Consider the following 6,000-nt stretch of genomic DNA (forward strand, 5'->3'; position numbering starts at 1 on the left):
TGAGTGGAGCCTGTGGCCAAATAGTAGAGGGTACACATTAATTTCTGCAGCCCAGACACTGCATAGTTGCCTCCCCCGAAAGGGTCCAAATCATCTCTCACCTGCTCATATAAGTCCAACAGGTTATTGCGGTTCAGCCTAAACATCCCCACAACCTGTTGATCCGAGAGGGAGTCCAGGTACAGCCGAGCACGATACATACGTGGGGTATGCAGTAGTCAGGGGGCTACCTGGATCTGGCATGCAGCTTCCTCCCTCCTGCGCAGCTCCTCCAAATGGGCCACATCACAAATGAGCAACTCCAAACCACTCTGCAAAATCTCCATGTCTCAGACCCTCACAGGTGTCCTTAATGATGTTGGGGTATATGTAGGGGTGTTTCTGAGTGAAATTGAGTGCACCTGTGTTGAAATTAACCATTTGTGCACTTGACCAAAGTGAGTTCTGGGCCAAATCGCCCAACAGAACCTGGTCTGAAAAAAGTGCGATTATTAGACACCTTAAAAGTGCGATTTGCGAAAACGCATCCCATTAAATAAGCGATTTGTATACTTTTCTGTACGAAAACATCTGGATGCGATAAAAATGCGAATTTTTCTCACACTTTTGGTCCGCATGAGTTATCGCACATAATATGCGATATCCGTCCCTTAGCGCATCCTATTAAATATGTGATTTCAAGGAAAAATGCGGTCGCCATTTTTTTTACTAATATTCGCCAAAAAACACAAATCTCATCCCATAGAATGTCACCCAGTATATCTACTACTCTGGAGTTTTCAGTGATTGACTTGAAATCACCGCCAGCTGCTGCTCCTCCACCACAGGGCTGATGCACACAAACCCGCAGCTTTACTGGGCACTGATGTGGGCCCCCTGTCACGGGCCTTTTGCAGCTCCCCCAGCTCTGTCATTTGCTGCAATCAGCTACATCCCAATCTGTGAAGCCAGCAACTCTTAGTGCGTTCCTGCAGGTGTCTTGCTGGCAATATTTACTGAACAGCTCCCTATTTTCGGGGCAGTTCAATAGAGGAAAGGTGGTCCTTAGCAAAAATCCAGCTCCTCTCTCCTCCAGCCATTGTAGTGGCAGTTTCTCTGTGAGGGGCAGTTACTATGGGGTAGATTTATTATAGCGGCGCTTAGCGAGGTGAAGCAGGAGGGGAGAGTGACAAGATCTACTAAGATCTTGCCGCCGAAGCGGGGGAGCGTTAACTCCCACCTCCGGCGATGCCTCCTCCAGCTGACAGAGCGTCAGTTAACACTGACGTGCTGTCTGCTTCTCACCGGCCGGCTGGACTGCGCATTCGCGGGATCTCGCTACTCACGCGAGATCCCCAGCGCAGCTCAGAGCCAGCAGCAGGGACAGCGTTGTCCCTGCTGTAGGCATAGGGCATCGCTGTCTGCAGCTGTCGAAGTCGATAGCTGCAGGCGGCGGAACGGTCAGCAATGCTGACCGTTCATAAATTAGGCAGGTGGCAGGTGCGCACTACGAAATATCGTAGCTGCGCTATGCCTCTTGCCCCACAACGCTGCACGCTAGACACCCGCTCAGCGGGTGTCATGGATCAGGGGAAGCGCTATCCCCTGCCATAAGGCATGGGGATAGTGCATATTCCCCTGATCGTTTGTTAATAAATCTACCCCTGTGTTTTTCATGCTACACCCCTGGTCATGTGATCAGAATTTTAGCATATTAACCTTAACACAAATATAGTTATTCCAATATAATTATAGAGCTACACTTAATACACATTGTAATAGCACTTTACATATATATGTGTATTCCTGGAGACCAGGAATAACACGTCATTGCAGCATATGTCAAACAAATGAAGATCCAAATTTATTGCATAGCCCCAACGGCTCGTTTTGGGGTTTTCCCACCCCTTTATCAAGAGGCAAAAGCATATAAAAACATTGCCGCTTGATAAAGGGGTGGGAAAACCCCGAAACGAGCCGTTGGGGCTATGCAATAAATTTGGATCTTCATCCGTTTGACATATGCTGCAGTGACGTGTTATTCCTGGTCTCCAGGTACCTGGTCATGTATCTTATTCTTACAAAGGCACGCAGCTCTTTCTTTCATACTTCGTGGGAAGTGCTGGTAAGCTGTATATATATACACTGGCGGATTTGGGGGGGGCACCCGGGCACGTGCCCCCACTGTCATTTCTGACACAATTTTTTTTCACTTTAAATGCCGCTCGCCGCCACAAAGAATTAACAGCCAGGCAGATCATCCTGCTGCCCGGCTGTATACAGTTTGCTGTGCGTCAGGCTCAGCTGTGCAGCAGCGCCTAGGTCTTTGGCAGCTCTTGAGTCCCGGCTATTTTAAAGCTTAGCTCGTGGCTCGCGCTGCCGCAGCAGCCTGTCGGAGCCTCGAGCCAATCAGAGCTTGCTCGCGGTCCAGCAGCCAAACAGGAGTGGTGGCTTTGTATTTGCTGCCGGACCGCGAGCGAGCTCTGATTGGCTTGCGGTCCCGGCAAGCGGCCGCGGCAGCGCGAGATAGATATGCTTAAAAATAGCCGGAACTCAAGAGCCACCCGGCCGGGACCTAGGGCTGCTGCACAGCTGAGCCTGATGCACATGTATACAGCCGGGCAGCAGGATGCTCTGCCCGGCTGTTAATTATTTCAGGTGGCGGCGGGCGGCATTTAAATCCTCCTAGTTGGCAGAATTCATTCCCTGGGAGCCCAATTCATCTTCTCATTCTAGATCACTGATCATTCAGCTCTGGGGGTGCAATGTTTCAGCTGGCTACAACTCTCCTTATACACTGAATATATATATGTAGGTGCCATGTTGTAGCCCATCAGATAGGACTAAGGGGTCCGTTTATCATTAAATATTTGTGGATAATTCAGGTTTCTATGGGGGGGGGGTGGTGTGTGTGTGTGTGTGATAATACAAGGATTACCAAAATCCAGAATGTTAGGAGGCATGAATGTTGGCTACCACCATCTCAGAATGGTGGCAGCCCATTGTAGCCTATGGGCTACCCTCAGCACCACCGGCCAGACAGTTGCCGATGTGCAGTGCAGTCATCAGTCAGCCAGGCGTCAGCGCTGACCACGCACCCGTCAGTGCAGATCACAGGGACATGCTTGTTTCTTAGCTCTGCTCAGACATACATGCCGCCATTATATTCGCATAGGGCAATAAACATTTGCAAATGCAAACTAAACAACTATCTCCCTGCAAAAATATGTGCTGTCATCAAAACTCGGCCTATAGAAAACATGAACGCAAAAACAACCCTGGACGCTCTGCCCGGCTGTGAATTCTTTCAGGCGGCGGCGGGTGGCAACTAATTCCTGTAGAACCCCACTTGGCAACAGGCATGGAACCCCACATGACAACAAGCATGGAACCCCTGGCAACGAGCATGTAGGTAAGCAGCACTTATGTAGCATAATTTGTAATAGGCATTACGGTGTTTGGCATAATACGTATGCCAAACACCTATGGTCTGTGGCTTTACTTGTAATGGGCATTATGGTGAAAAAATGTTTGTCCTTTTTTGTGTAGCCTTTTGTCAATTTTTACATAACCTGTGTAGTATTTTGTGAATTTTGCCGCAATCCATGTGGCATTATGTGAATTTTGTCTCAATTAGTTTGGCATAATGTGTAAGGGGCAAGTATAATGGGGGTCTACTATTTGGTTGCATAATGTGTAGATGTGGTATATGGTGTGGTACACAACACTCAAGGCCACACCCCCTTTTCCACCTTCGGCGTGCGCACAACTGCATCCTTCAGTATTGATGCCAATTTGGGCCTGTGTACTTTTAATGCCAGGGCCTAATTTATTAGCCCATACCTGCCCTCTCTCTGTCCTCCCTACCTTCCTCCTCAGCGTGCACACTGGCACCACTAACACCCCTCCCCCTCCCCTATCTTGGTGCCCCCCCTGTCATTTTCTCCTGGATCCGCCCCTGTATATGTATATATATATATATATATATATATATATATATACGTGTTTAATGCAAACTTCAACGGTTCGGGGCGCTGGTCCCCTTCGTCAGGATAAACACAAGGTGTCACACAAGAAATTTATAGAAAAGACTTACCCCCCTTCTAATCACTGCTGCCCCTCCCGCTGCTCTGGGACACCTGGCAGTGCAGCACGATGTCCATTCCCCCGTACTGCAGTTTCCTGTTTCCGGAGGAAACGTGTCATCCTCTCCCTGCCGGTCACCTGGCAGTGCAACACGATGTCCATTCCCCCGTACTGCAGTTTCCTGTTTCCGGAGGAAACGTGTCATCCTCTCCCTGCCGGTTCCCATGGCAACGTTCGGGTTAACAATCTGAAATAACCACATAATAAACATTAAAACCGCAATTATATGCTGTGTCATTATTCATTGTTTACAAAGTGCTTAATGTAAGTGATTTGTTGCATTAGTGCTCATGTTTTTACAAAAAGAGGCTGTACTGCTTAAGCCTGGACGACGGCTAAAGTAGCCGATATTGTGCTGAAACAAAACTATCGGTTAGTGCATACATATATATGAAGTTACATTTTGCTTCCCTCATGGTTCCCCTGTTTGGGCTATTCAGTCCCAAATTGGAATATGGTGGGGCCCATCCCACCCGCAACTATTGTGCTGGAGGCATGGTCGACATGCTGTACATTTGCCGGTACAGTACCATTTTTTCACGGTCTGTACCGGCAAATAAAACCTGTACCGAATGTACCGGTTTTTGTGCCCAAAGCCGACTCCCCCAGGCTGTCAGTGGTGCGCCAACCACCCAACACACCCAGGCTTGCCAAGCACCCGTTCCAAAGGGTGCATTGCGGGTACCGACCCCCGGACCAGCATGTGCGTCGTCGTCATGATGTCATAAAGCACACAGGGGACACAGGACTCCGGGCGTGCGAAGTGTAGCAGAGGTAGCTGCTTTAGGCTGAGGACTCCCGGACCAGCGTGTGGCCACGGCATGTCATAACGGCATGACGCGTCGCACACAGGGGACAGGACAGGACTCGCAGAGCGAAGAGAAAGCTACTTCAATCAGCTATCACTGACTGCACACAGCGTGGAATACAGCGGCCGCGGGACCCGGTTCATCAGGTGCAGCCAGCGGCGGCTGGAGGCTGGAGCACATAGGTTAAACTTTTTTTTAAATTAATCTCTTCTCATTCTAGTTACGTGCTGCAGCTCAGTCTTATGACATGTGATGGCTGCTGACATATTAAATAATGCATTTATTTTCAATCTTCTGCCTACAATATTATGAATAATCTGAAATGTAAAAAAAAAAAAAAGTTATTGTAGGCAGAACATTGAAAATAAATTCATTATTTAATATGCCAGCAGCCATCACATGTTATTGGACTGAGCTGCAGCACGTCACATTAAAGGAATTTGCCATTATAAAAAAAAAAAAAAAAGCCCAGTACACATTTGGAAAGGAGGCATGACCACACCCCCATTTACCCGTGACCACGCCCCATTTACATGTGACCACACCCCCTTTCTAAATGTACCGATTTCTGCCCTTCAGATGTTGGAGGGTATGTATGTGTGTATATATATATATATATATATATATATATATATATATATATATATATATTACAAGTTTTTAATATGTGAATTACATCTAGCTGTGATAAATTTCATGTTACTAAAGCTTGTCAATTGTACTGATTTTATTTAGTAATTTAGTATGCAGCCCAACTGTACCCAGGGGCAGATTGTAGCCTGGAGCCAGGAACACAGCACTAACCCATAGAGCATAAACAGCAGTCCATTTTTCTGATGACTACTGTATTATATGGCGGACTCTATACCAGTATAATCTATGGCTCTTCAGCTATTTTCAAACTAAAAGTTCCAGCTTACCTTCTGGCAGGACATGCTGTGCTTTGTAGTTTCATAACACTAAAGAGCCAGAGGCACTGATAAAAAGTAAAGTTTCACTGATTGAAGGCCACCTACCTGTACCTTATAGCATATATTCTGGCAGCTGGCCTGCCTCTGTCTCCTCT

Source organism: Crinia signifera, chromosome 2 (genome assembly GCF_055691185.1).
Source record: "Crinia signifera chromosome 2, ASM5569118v1, whole genome shotgun sequence".
NCBI classification, from domain to species: Eukaryota; Metazoa; Chordata; class Amphibia; order Anura; family Myobatrachidae; genus Crinia; species Crinia signifera.